The sequence below is a fragment of the Halictus rubicundus genome, unplaced genomic scaffold (genome assembly GCF_050948215.1).
Source record: "Halictus rubicundus isolate RS-2024b unplaced genomic scaffold, iyHalRubi1_principal scaffold0045, whole genome shotgun sequence".
NCBI classification, from domain to species: Eukaryota; Metazoa; Arthropoda; class Insecta; order Hymenoptera; family Halictidae; genus Halictus; species Halictus rubicundus.
This window is the reverse complement of record NW_027488586.1, coordinates 395,185-410,008: the sequence shown is the minus strand read 5'-3', so window position 1 is coordinate 410,008 and position 14,824 is coordinate 395,185.

Below are 14,824 nucleotides of genomic sequence, written 5' to 3'. Positions count from 1 at the left end.
TTATTATCGTGTTCAGCCATTATCTCGGCCAAATACGAAACAGCTTAAGATAATTGGTATGATCCCGTGAAAAGTATCTTCAAATCGTCTTCTGTCATTTCCGGAAAATCAAAAATATCGGTGGAAGATATGTTTTTAAACGGCGTTTTTCTGCGACAGCTGCTCGTTGCTTGTAAAAGATATAATAAAAAACAGCAAAGACTATTGGAACACCTCAATAAAGCAATGTCCACGGCTCGATTGTTTCAGTTAAATGCCCAAAGTCCTGAATCGAAAATGTCCTTCATCAGGAATTTTTCCAGACAACAATGGTTATAGTTTTCCGAAGCATAAACATCGTTTTCATAATATCCCTAATAATATTTTTACTTGACAGAAACAGATACAGCAATACCTCCCGACCCCAATATTATTAACAATAAGTAAAGTACCGACTAAAGATAAAAGATTTCATAGACAAGTCGATGCACTTATTCCATGTAAAAAAAATGTTAAGTAGATAAGTAATACAGCCCGTAGATGACTAAAGGCCGAAAGTACTCCAAAAATATTTTTCCGGAAAATTATTAAAAAATAGTTTAAACATAGTTAAAAAATGTTTTTACAACAGCGTAACAACAATCATACGGTTAGAAATCGAAAAAACATGTGATTAAAAAAAAAAAAAAATTGGACGGGGGCGAGATCCGAACCTGGTCCAAAAAGTCTTCAGCAGTTCCGCAGTCGGAGACCATAGCTACTGCACCAACCGGCGCCGTTGAAAATACCTTCGAAATATTGGGATATATTTCTGTATAGTTTTTTGTATTACGCAATTTTTTAAGTCTGGACGATGTTTCCCTGAACTTAGAGATGTTTAATATTACATAATATATTTTTACGATAATTATAACTTAGTTTTTCACGGAAAAAACGCCGAAAAAAGTGGTTTTTATTTTTTCCTACTATGACGCACCAATCGCAGGAATTTGAAAAAAATTGAACATAATACTTAGGACAATATCTTATTGCTAAATTAATTCTGATTGGGTCACTCTTAGATTTCCATATGAAATCTGCATTTTTTCGATTTTTTTCGTGTTTTTCGATTTTTACAGCCAGAGTTTACAACGGAAAAATCTGAAAACGACTCAAAGTATGTGGTTTGGTGTCCGAAATGTGTCAGATTTTTTTTCAGAATTTTAAATTGTCATTAAGTGGGGAAAATGGGCCAAAAACTGGATTTTCGTTTTTCCTCTATAACTACCCTTACAGATGAGCTATAGGGCTAAAACTTGGCTGAAAGGTATCTTTTTTGGTAGGCTATCGAATGGCGCAAATTGGAATAAAATCCCTTCCAGGGCCGATTTGGCCCCCAAAACCGGCTATAGTATATATATATTATTATATCATATATATAATGTCTCTTTCTTTTATGTGGCGTTTTGTGGGTGAATAAACCAAATTGGGTTTCACTATAAATAGAGATGATATTTATTAAACAATAATTAAACAATATTTATAATATTTACAGATCCATTACCTATAAATAGAGAAACGGCATTTACGGCCTATTCTTCCCTATATTTCTTACTAATAGTATTTAATACCAGAGAGGAATGAGAGTGCTCACGCCCGGGTTTTCGGCGTTCCCGATATAGTGCTGACATCTGCTCAGCCTTAGCATGGCACAGAACCGGTCAGTCTTTCCTAGAACAGAACCGGTCAGTCTTTTAGCATGGCACAGAACCGGTCAGTCTTTCCTGGGACAGAACCGGTCAGTCTTTTAGCATAAAACTGAACGCACATTATTTTTTTAACCAGGATTAGAACGTACAGCTTAATTGTTGTATATGAAATATGTAACTAACATGTAAATCTTGTGTACAAAATCTCTAATTAATATAAATTAAGAATAATATTAATTGTAATGATACGTATTTTATTTTTTTTCCAAGTTTGTAGTTGCAAACTTTAGTTGTAAAAAATGGAAAATCCGGAAAAATTCGAACAAATACAGATCTCATATCGAAGTTTAAAAGCGACCATTGTCATCAACACTATCTTAAATTTTTTCATATATATAGCTACTGTTATTATTAATTAAAAAAAATTTTCTTTCATGAATAAATATTTTTTCCACCTCAGCACCATAAGATTTTTACTAGATGACTTTAAAAACACATTAGAACTATTTTTAAATAATTTTACTCGAAAACATTCTAGTTTACTCTTTATTTCACCGTTCTACTAATTTTTTATGGGCTGCATTGCAGCTCTGTTTAACACCCCTTTACAACCCAATACCATGGTACCATCCATATTCAAGGAAGAACTAATGGGATATGGGTATAAATATAAAGAAAGCACACTCTTTTATAGCACACGGAATAGAGATTATATTTCAACAAATTCTCTAATAGCACGTCGTCAGACACGTCTTTACGGTTTGAGAGAAACGTCGCGAATGAAACAAGAAAACGAAACAGAGGAGCAACAGTTCAATATGAACATCAGAGGATCGAGGGTCCCATGCCGGGGACAACATACAATGTATATTAACTGCAAATACAATGTATATCAAAAGCCGATTCAAACGATCCTTCCTTCTAAAGAAATAACAGATTCATTTTGTTCTGTTTATGAAATAAATTCCAACACGCCCCCTCAAAATAAATCTATTATTTTAGTAAAGACATGTCTTCCTTGTGCTTCGTCTGGGGCTAATTACATATGGTCCAACATTTGTTGCTTAGGATTAGGGAAACCCAGAAAAACCTAATCAGACCAGATAAAAAAAAACGTATACTATCACAACTATAATTCTATATTCATTATAATCTTATTTCTATATTATTACTATTATTACTGAATATTTTTTTTTTTTTTTTTTTTTTTTTTATTCCAGACCCATCTTTGCTCTAAATTCCTTAAATTTAGGTGCTGGCAATGGCTTCGTAAGGGTGTCTGCTAGTTGGCTATCTGTGGGAATAAATTCAAGTTTTATGACATTCTTTTCAACTTGTTCTCTTGAGAAATGGTACTTTATATCTATATGTTTCGACCGTTTATGGCTGCTCGGATTGTTCGCAATATTAATACAACCCATATTATCTTCGAATATTATTATTGGATCAGAGACACTTATATTAATACTCATTGCCAATTATCGTAACCATAGTGCTTCTCTCACAGCTTCAAAAAGAGCCATGTACTCTGCTTCAGTGGATGAGACTGCTACTGACTTTTGTCTTCTACTATTCCAACAGATTGTACATTGTTCATACATCTTGAACAAATACCCTGTTGTACTTTTTCGATCCGTATGTTCATTGCCTCCCCAATCTGAATCTACATATGCACTCAATAGATTTTTAGAATCGTTTTTAACATAAGTTAGTTTAATATTAGCTGACCCTTTCAGATATCTAAGAACCCTTTTAAGGTTTTGCCATAGTTCGCTATTATTTTTATTTGAATATTTACTTAAAATATTTATTGCAATACTTAAATCGGGTCTTGTACAAATCATTATGTACATTAAACATCCAATTAAATTACGGCAAGGTGCATTGTGTTGTTCATCCGAGTTTAAAGCTACGTAGTCTAATACACTTGGAAGAGGTGTACTAACTGGTTTGCAATCTAGCATATTAAATTTCTCAAGCACAGTCTTAATATATGCACTCTGATCTAATGTTATTTTCCCATTAGTTCTATTCACTTTTATTCCAAGAAATAGTTTGATTTCATTTAAATCTTTCATACAAAATCTATCTTTCAAATAATTTTTGAAATTTTTCATTGCTTCAATCTCAGCCGTTATTATTACTAAATCATCCACATATAGTATCACGTATATATTCTTTAATATACTCTTTCTATCTAGAATATAAATGCAACGATCTGCTGATGAGTTCCGGAAGCCTTTTTCTACAAGAGCTTTTTCAAACATCTCAAACCAGCATCTAGCTGATTGTTTAAGACCATACAAAGCTTTATTCAATTTACACACTTGATTATTATTATTGTTACACTTGACACCCTCAGGAATTCGCATATAAATTTCTTCCTTTAAAATACCATTTAAAAAAGCTGTTTTTACGTCCATGTGGTGGACTAATAAATCATATTGATTTGCAAAAGCTATAAGAAATCTAAAACTAGACATTCTAGCTACAGGTGCAAATGTTTCATTATAATCTTCTAGATATTTTTGACTAAAACCACGAGCCACTAGTCGAGCTTTGTATTTTAATGGATTTCCGGATTCATCATTTTTGATCGTAAAAACCCATTTGCAGTCGACGATGTTTTTATCTTTTGGCCTCGGTACTAAATCCCAAGTTTTATTAATAATCAATGAGTTTATTTCCTCAGCAATAGCTTGTTCCCACTTGATCCTGTCTTCTCTCATTTTAATCTCTTCAAAAGAGGTGGGAATTTTTAAAACTATTGACTGGGCACACAAAAGATAATCATCGTCTCCATCAAATTCTTCATACGAAATAGACGGTCGTTGTTTAATTCTATCACTCCTTCTAGGTTCAATGCTATCCTTTAATTCTACTATTTCATTTTGTTCTGGTCCCGGCACTCCTGCTATATCTGTTTCAGTTACAGATTTATTTTCCATGTGATCTACCATTACTTTTATTCTTGGCTCTAGTATATCTGATTTATTGTTATCAGATTTCATCCTCTTTAATACATCTGATTTTTCATTATCAGATTTATTTAAACCACACTGTATATCTACTGATTTCGGCACCTCTCGAGATGCATCAGTTTCACATTCCATATTTATTTTCTTTATTACAGGCCGAGATTTTAAGTAATTAATTTCGTCAATGATCACATCCCTTACTATTTCAAATTTCCCATTTTCTACGTTCCATACTTTATAACCATTTGGTACAAATCCTACCAGTATACACTTGTAAGATTTTTCATCAAATTTCGATTTCCTAACTTTATTATGGACGTATACTGTTGAACCAAAAACCCTTAAATATTTTAATTTGGGCTTCTTAGTATGCCACAATTCAAATGGGGTTTTATCTACACTTAAAGCTTTCGACGGGGTTAAATTAATTAAATATGTAGCAGTTAAAACTGCTTCTCCCCAAAATTCTTTTCCTAAACCTGCACCGTTTACCATTGCACGTGCTTTTTCGGTTATCGTTCTATTCATGCGTTCTGCAACGCCATTTAATTGCGGAGTCCGCGGGACCGTCAAATGATAGCTTATTCCTCTTTGTATGCAATAATCTTTCATTTCATTCGATAAGTATTCTCTGCCATTATCACAATATAGATTGACAGTTTTTAAGTTAAAACGCGCTTCACTTTTTGCAATGAAGTCTTTAAACACTGTGAAAACCTCTGATTTGTTTTCAAGCAAATATGTTACGCAGTAATGCGTATACTCATCAATGAATGTAATGAAATATCTTTTATCATTAATCGTAGAAGGAGTGATCGGGCCACAAACATCTGTGTGAACTATAAACAATGGTTGCCTGATGTGACTCTTATCCTTTGCCTTTTCAAATGGTAATTGTGCTTGTTTCCCATTAATACAAGCTTCACAAAGATAATCGTCTGGAATTATTTTTTCGAGATAAGTCACATCTTCTACCATTTGTCTATTTTTCAATTGTAAAAATTTTGTTTTTCCAATATGCCCTAAACGCTTATGCCATAGTTCATAATTATTAATTATTCTCCTAGGCATATAAGAGTTCAATAAATTTACTCTTTTCTTTGTAATTCCAAAAACCATAGATACCAAATTATTTAAAGGTTTACCATACATTACCATTTTTCCGTCTTTAATAATCTGAACACCTCTCTCGTTGAAATTAATACTCATTCCTTTCTGCTGCAATCTGCTGACTGATAATAAATTATACGGCACGTCAGGGCAGTACAGCACATCTCCAAGCACGCCTTCAATGCCCATGTTGCTGGTTACAGGTATTTGTCCCTTCTTTGTGGCCGTGATATACTGTCCATTCTTAGCAGTCAAAATCTTCATAGGTGGGTCTAACTGGATCGCGTGTGAGAATACACTGTCATCGTTTACGATATGATCCGATGCACCGGAGTCGAGGATAAATGTTAATTTTTCACTTTTCGCAACTTTATAGTTTCCGGTCATAAAAGCGTAGCCAGAGACATTTTCATTCGGCACTGCTTGAGCCGTTTGAATACTGTGTAAATTTTGATTATTGCTGCTTTGTTCTTTTTTATATTGAAGCCTCTTTTTAAAATGGTAGCAATCTTTAATCATATGTCCCTTTCTTCCACACTGGTGACATTTTCCAGCAAATGATGATTTGTTGAGTTTAAATCCATTTCCTCTTCTGTAGTGTCCTTTGTGGTTTCCTCTTCTAGATTGATTTCCAAAATTGCTCGGTCGTTGATTTCCTCTTTCCACCCTTTGTACTTGTAGCACTTTTGCACTGTTGTCTACTTTTTCACTTTTGATTTTGGTTTCGTGATCTAAGAGTCTTTTCTTCACAATATCAATGGTAATATTCGCTTCTGTTAACATTGTCTCAATGACAGTCGATACCGTGTCGTAAGCTTCTGGTAAGCTCGATAACAGGATAGAAATTATTTCATTTTCCCTGGCAGGCACACCTGCAGCCGACAAATCTGTTATCAATTCATCGAATACTTCGAAGTGGTCTTTTAGTGAAGTATCACTCTTCATTTTTAATCGTAGCAAGCTCTTTCTGATTGACAATTCTGTAGCCGTACTCTGGCTTTCATAGACGGAATCTAATTTGGTTAGAATAGATTTCGCCGTACTTCCTGGCGTATCGTATTTGAGGTGCGTGTCCGACAAATACTGCACAATCGCACATTTAGCAATACGCTCGGCTTTGGTCCATTCAGCCGTGATTGGATTCGGCGGCAGATCATCAACAACTTTCAGCACATCAAGCTCATACAGAAAATTTCGAATCCTGTGTTTCCACGCATTATATTTGATGCCACTAAACTGGGGAATATTTCTCCTGTCTTTAAATGTGTCCATTGTCACTTATACAAAGTATCTTACACTTAGTCACTAAACAATAAAAAACTACAAGTCAAACACAATTAAAAAAAAAAAAAAAATACTTAACAATTACACTAAGTACTTTACACAAAAGACAAAATAAACTAATAACTATATATAGAGTTAATGCAAAACGTGTCCTGGGCCCATAACCTAATGGGATATGGGTATAAATATAAAGAAAGCACACTCTTTTATAGCACACGGAATAGAGATTATATTTCAACAAATTCTCTAATAGCACGTCGTCAGACACGTCTTTACGGTTTGAGAGAAACGTCGCGAATGAAACAAGAAAACGAAACAGAGGAGCAACAGTTCAATATGAACATCAGAGGATCGAGGGTCCCATGCCGGGGACAACATACAATGTATATTAACTGCAAATACAATGTATATCAAAAGCCGATTCAAACGATCCTTCCTTCTAAAGAAATAACAGATTCATTTTGTTCTGTTTATGAAATAAATTCCAACAAGAACAATTTTTTGCGACGATCATTGAAAAAATAAAAGTGTTTCCTTCATTTCAGTCCTTTAGTGCGTTGGTGACGTAGCGCCCAGCACACCTACCTGTGTTCTGTGTCACATCTGGAGTTTTATGGTACGCTAACAATCCCTATTGAGTCGCAAGCCAGACCATACAAACGAATGCATCCACAACTTCCAGAGACCTGCCTCCAAAACTAATTAAAGGAAGGCTAGACATGCAGTGTGTACTAAACTCCTCAAAAGAGGTGGATTCCAGTCGCTCGTGTTATAAACCTCATTCGATACTTCATCGAAAGGGTAATCTTACATATTTCTGTAACAGTTCCAAGTGCATGCACTTTGTTCATGATACACTCTTTGTAATTATTAAATTCAATTAAATATTAAGTAAATCTTTCACGGTGCTAACGGCCCTCGCAGAGATGGGCATTATTTGGGATAAAAAATTATTTAAATGAAAATTTGAATAAAAGATACTTTATCTTTATTCGTTATTCAAAGGTTCGAATAAAAAAAGTATCTTTATTCGACGAGTATCCGATCGCTTGTTCCGATCGAAATGAGTCCAAACACGACATCATTTGGACTGTCTTTAATGAGATTGTAATTTTTATCGTACCATTACGTATCAGTGAAACTTGTTCGATTACACTCGAATTTGATCTCATTTTCATCAGGAAAATCCCCTCCATTCGCTCGTCACAATTTTTTGAGGATATGTTGAAAAATCTAAAAGTTTAAACTTTCATTCGTGCGCGATTCTCCATCCGCTTACATTGTATGTCGTCTGTCTTCGCTGAGTCTTTGATGCTCGGCGCTCGGCAAAAGTTATTCGAAGATTTATTCGAAGCCTTCGAATAAAAGATATAGATAAAAGATGAAAAAATTATTCGAAGTTCGAATAAATCCGTTTCGAATAAAAAAAATTATCTTTATTCGTCGGATAAATTCTCGTCGAATAAAATTATTTATCTGATACTCGTCGAATAAAGATACTTTTTTTATTCGAACCTTTGAATAACGAATAAAGATAAAGTATCTTTTATTCAAATTTTCATTTAAATAATTTTTTATCCCAAATAATGCCCATCTCTGCGAGGGCCGTTAGCACCGTGAAAGATTTACTTAATATTTAATTGAATTTAATAATTACAAAGAGTGTATCATGAACAAAGTGCATGCACTTGGAACTGTTACAGAAATATGTAAGATTACCCTTTCGATGAAGTATCGAATGAGGTTTATAACACGAGCGACTGGAATCCACCTCTTTTGAGGAGTTTAGTACACACTGCATGTCTAGCCTTCCTTTAATTAGTTTTGGAGGCAGGTCTCTGGAAGTTGTGGATGCATTCGTTTGTATGGTCTGGCTTGCGACTCAATAGGGATTGTTAGCGTACCATAAAACTCCAGATGTGACACAGAACACAGGTAGGTGTGCTGGGCGCTACGTCACCAACGCACTAAAGGACTGAAATGAAGGAAACACTTTTATTTTTTCAATGATCGTCGCAAAAAATTGTTCTTCCTTGAATATGGATGGTACCATGGTATTGGGTTGTAAAGGGGTGTTAAACAGAGCTGCAATGCAGCCCATAAAAAATTAGTAGAACGGTGAAATAAAGAGTAAACTAGAATGTTTTCGAGTAAAATTATTTAAAAATAGTTCTAATGTGTTTTTAAAGTCATCTAGTAAAAATCTTATGGTGCTGAGGTGGAAAAAATATTTATTCATGAAAGAAAATTTTTTTTAATTAATAATAACAGTAGCTATATATATGAAAAAATTTAAGATAGTGTTGATGACAATGGTCGCTTTTAAACTTCGATATGAGATCTGTATTTGTTCGAATTTTTCCGGATTTTCCATTTTTTACAACTAAAGTTTGCAACTACAAACTTGGAAAAAAAATAAAATACGTATCATTACAATTAATATTATTCTTAATTTATATTAATTAGAGATTTTGTACACAAGATTTACATGTTAGTTACATATTTCATATACAACAATTAAGCTGTACGTTCTAATCCTGGTTAAAAAAATAATGTGCGTTCAGTTTTATGCTAAAAGACTGACCGGTTCTGTCCCAGGAAAGACTGACCGGTTCTGTGCCATGCTAAAAGACTGACCGGTTCTGTTCTAGGAAAGACTGACCGGTTCTGTGCCATGCTAAAGCGGCGATGTTACGAAAGTGGGAACGCCGAAACCCCGGGCGTGAGCACTCTCATTCCTCTCTGTTAATACTTTTCAGTCTCAATCTCTCTCTTATCCTCGTGCACGTGTTTCTCGTCTCCTCTGTAATCTAACCTACCTACCCGTCCCGCGACAAACTTCAAGAGGGTTTGTAAAGTAGTATCCGTACTACTTTATATCTCCCCACCGCGGAAAGAGTTTTTCTTTGGCTACAAAATCCTTCAACAAGTCTGCTAGTATTCCTCATGATTTTCTTCATCATCGTCGTTGATGCTTTCTGGTATTGGAATGAGCTTCGTAATGTGAAAAATGTTTGATTCTTCTTTCTTGTGCCCTGTATTAATTCTGTAAATGGAGTTGGATAATTTTTCTTTTATTTCAAAAGGTCCGATTTTTAGTTCATCTAATTTCTTTCTGTTTAATCTATGTCCATTTTCTACGTATACTCGATCTCCAACGTTGAATTCCATTTTTTTCTATTTTTATCGAATAATGTTTTGTTGTAATTATGCGATTTAATGGTTCTGTCTAAAGCAAGCTTTCTGTCTTGGTATAAGTTGTTTTTTATTTCTTGATGGAGTTCTTCGGGTACAATTGTTGTGTTTTTTCCTTGCATTAAATATATCGGTGCAAAACCTGTTATTGTATGTTCCGTTTCATTGTATTTCCTTGTGCATTCTTGTGCTATTGTTGTCCATGCCCGGTTTCTTGTTTGTTCGTTAATTTTGCATCTTATTTTGTTGACTAAAGTTTGGTTTAGTCTTTCATTGAGGCCATTAGAAAATGGTGAGTTAACTGCCGTGAATATTATTGGAATATTTTTCTCTTTTAAGAATGTTTTAAATTCTTTTGAATTTATTCCTGGATATTGATCCGACAAGATTATACCAATTTCGTTATTATCTGTGACCATCTTGATTAGTTTTATAAAATCGTTTGCGTTCTGTGTCTTGGATGTTAGAATATATCCATATCTCGTAAAATGGTCCACCAAAAGGTGTAGATATTTTTTGGTTGATCTGGATCCGCCGAATCCTCCGATTGTGTCAATTGACATAATCTCGAATGGCTCTTTTGCAGGTCCTAAATGTGACATTAATCCATTTTTCCTTTGTCCTCTCGATTTGTTTTTTATACATATTACACAATTTTTACAAATGTGTTTTATATTTTCTGTTAATTTTTTTGCTGTATAATATGGTGTAATTTTATTTTCCATTTGTTTTATTCCTATGTGGCAGTATTCTTCGTGTACTTTTTTAATAAATTCTTTACAAAAATTTTCTGATAAGACTATTTTTTCTTTTCTGTTTACTTTTTTATAGTATACGTTATTTTTTTTTATCATCTTATTTGTTTTATTTTGCAGTTCTTTGTTTTTTTCCTGGTCTATAATTATATCTTTTAGCTTGATTAAGTTTATAGTTTTTAATGTTTTGTTTTCTTTAGCTTCTAATACTGGGTTTCTACTAAGACAATCGGCTTCTAAATTGCATTTTCCTGGGGCATATTTAACTACAAAATCATATTGCGATAGATAATATGTTAGATCTCCTAACTCTTCATCTGTTCTCGACTTTATATTTAGGTTTTCTAGGGGTTTATGATCTGAATAAACTATGAACGATTTTCCCATTAGCAAGTATTGCCAATAATGTATCGCCTCTTTTATTGCAAGACATTCTAGGTATATTGCTTTCTTCTTTTTTTGACTATTATTCAATTTTCTTGAAAAGTATGCTACTGGTTTCTCTTCATTATTTGGTTGTCTTTGTTTCATTACTGCTCCTATGCCTAGTAAACTCGCATCCGTGTAAATGTAAATCGGTAGATCTGGGTCGTATATTTCTAATACAGGTTGAGAGCATAATAATTTTTTCATATTTTCAAATGCTTTTTCACATTCTTCGGTCCAAATAAATTTCTGTCCTTTTCTCAATAGGTTGTGTAGTGGATCCAATATTCTGGCTATGTTTGGTATATATTTATTATAGAAATTCACTTTTCCTAAGAATTGTCTGACGTTTTTTTGTGTTCTTGGAGTCGGAAAGTCTTTTATTGCAATCAAGTTATCGTTCATTGGTCTTATTGAATTATTACCAATTATATGTCCCAGATATTTTACTGAATTCTCTGCAAATTTGCATTTAGTGAATTTTAGTCTAAATCCTTCTTCTCTTATTGCTTCTAGTAATTTTGTTAAGTGTTGTATGTGGTCTGTAAAATTCTTAGAAAATACTAGTATGTCATCTATGTAATTTACTGTGAAATTTGTAAGTTTGTGTTTCCTGATTATGTTGCTTAATATTCTTTGGAATATTGCTGGCGATGTTTTTAGCCCAAATGGTAGACACGTCCATTGAAAGTGTCCTTCCTGCGTGACAAACGCTGTTTTTTTTCTATCTTTTATTCGTAAAGGAATCGACCAGAACGCTGAATTAATGTCAAATGTTGAGAAAAATTTGCAATTTCTAGCTTTTACCATTAAATCTTCTATTAGCGGAAAGGGTTGTGATTGTGGTACAACTATCTTATTTAAGTCTCTAAAATCGCAACACAATCTTGTTTTTATATTTTCTTCTCTCTTGTACGCTAGAGTTACTGGAGCCGCGAAGGGGCTGTATGATTCTTCTATCAGATTATTTTTTTCTAATAATTTTGCAACCTGTGCTTCTATCTCCTTTTTGTCTTCAATGCTGCATTTGTATGGTCTTTTGCTACAGAATTTGTCCATTAATACATCAATTCTAGCCTCATAATTTTTCACCCTCCCTACATCGTATTTATCTTTGGCAAATATTGCACTATACTTTTCTATTAATTTGTTTATTTCTGTTTTTCTTTTATAATCTAGATGATCTATAGCAATTCTAAAATTTGATGTATTTATATGTTCGTTAAAATTTATGAAATACTTATCTGTAGTTTTGTTATCTTTATTTCTTCCTAAGTTCTCTTTTGTGATATCCTTATATATTTTTTGTTTGATTTCCAAATTTTCATCCTGTATTAATTGGAATTTCTTTATTATATCTAGTCCAACTAAAAAGTCATATTGAAATTTATCTTCATCAATTACAAATATATCTACACTTTTTTCTATATCAAAGATTTTTATTTTTATTGACACCATCCCATTAGTTCTTTTCACACCATTAATCGTCATTAGATTCGCTCCTTGCACGCTATCTATTTTTCCTTTTTTCAGTTTTAATAATTTTGAACTTATTAAAGAAACGTTTGAACCTGAGTCATATATTCCCAGAATTTCTACGTTATCTTGTAATCGCACTTTGACCTTGATTAATGGCGGAACTACAAGTTTTTTTGTTCCGTGTCAGATAGTTCAGCTTCTATTTCTGTGTTATTTACAAACTTAATTTGGTTTTTCTCTTTACCGTTATTTTCATTTCCTTTGAACCAACATGAGGATTCCGGGTGAAAGCGATTCATTTTCCCTTTTTTTTCACAAATTCTACATGCTCTTTTTTGTTGTCTTTTCTCTGGATCTTCTTTGGCGTATTTATTGGCAGTTTTATATTCTGTATTTTTCTTTTTTGTCATATGTTCTAGGCTTCGCAATGCATTGAAAAAAGATCTTCAGTCTCTTTTAATTTCTTTCTGTCAATTTTGTCTATTATAAAGTCTGGTAATCCTACTGCTATAAGGTCGATCAGGGTACTTTTATCAATTGATTTATTCATCTCTAATAGAATCTTTTCTTTCTTTAGAGCATAATCTAATAATGAGCCGTTTATATATTTATATAGAATTGCATACTTAACTGGAGACCAACCTTTGTCTGCATAGGTTTCGCAGAAATTATTTTTCCAGGTTTCCCATTCCGATGCTAGTGAATGTTTTATAAGCATAGAACTATACCAATCTAGACACGAGCCTTCTAAAACTAGCCTAAAAATTTCAATCTTTTCTTCATCTTTTTGTATGCCTAAACGATTGCATTCTTTTTCAAATGTATCTAGCCATTGAGTCCCATTAGCATTTTTGCCTGTTGTAGCGTGGCCAGTTGACCACGCGAACATAGCTAGATATATATATAGCATCGATTAATGGCGCGGAGAGGGAAATTTAAATATAAGACGTAATCGCGTATTTCATACATACGTATTTTATTTGGGCGCAATAGTTTAGAGTAGGTAAAGAAAGACCGGGAGAGTTCCATAGAGATCCTTGACGAAATTCGAGTCGGCGAGACTAATTGAGGAATTTAGAGAAAGTCACGCAGCCTCTTAGAGTAGCTTCTCCAATTCTACATAAATTAGGGATAGTCGAAGTCCGGAATCAGTTAAGGACAAGAGGTCATAAATTCCGAGTCAAGGACCTCTTGGAACTCCCTCGGACCTCTCTCTCGTTCGGTCCCACATGGCCCCACGTCCCTTGTTTTGGCGGGGCTTCACCCTCATGCGTACCCCACTCCCGTGCGTGCGCTATTAAGATCCATCCACTGCCAATCACCATCAAGCAGCAACCGGAAGACGAGTGATCCGACGAATCAACGCCTAGCCAGAAGATCCCAATTTTCCTATTGGCTAAGGAAGCGAGAAGGAAGAAGCTAAAAAAGGGATTCGAAGCTCCAGGACGACAGAACACATTGTAGAACTGAGGGAGTTACATCTCCAAGTACTTGCAATAAAATCTACAACAGTTTTTCGCCTTTAAACTCTGTGTACAAAGTTTATTTGTGAACCTCCACGAGCAGAGCGCTTCAGCGCTCCACGGGCACCCGAACCCACACCAAAAGTCCCCATCCCACCACACGGCGACGCAACATAGTTAAATTTTGGTGACAGCGGTGGGATATATTAAAAAATTTTGGAAAATCAACTGGACCATACATTGATGCCGGCTTGTGGAAGGCTCTGGAAAGGTGCAATCTCTCTCTCCTGGGTTTTCGTACGGTTTCCCCAGGAGCTTGGGTAAATACCGGAGAGCGAGTGACGTCAGCGGCCGTACAAGACACCCTGCCTGTCACGTGCACCCTTGAGGAATTCAAATCATCGAGAGGATCCAACGATAAGGAGAATCCAGCCGGGAGAATTCGACGACGGGGAACCGGAAAGGAG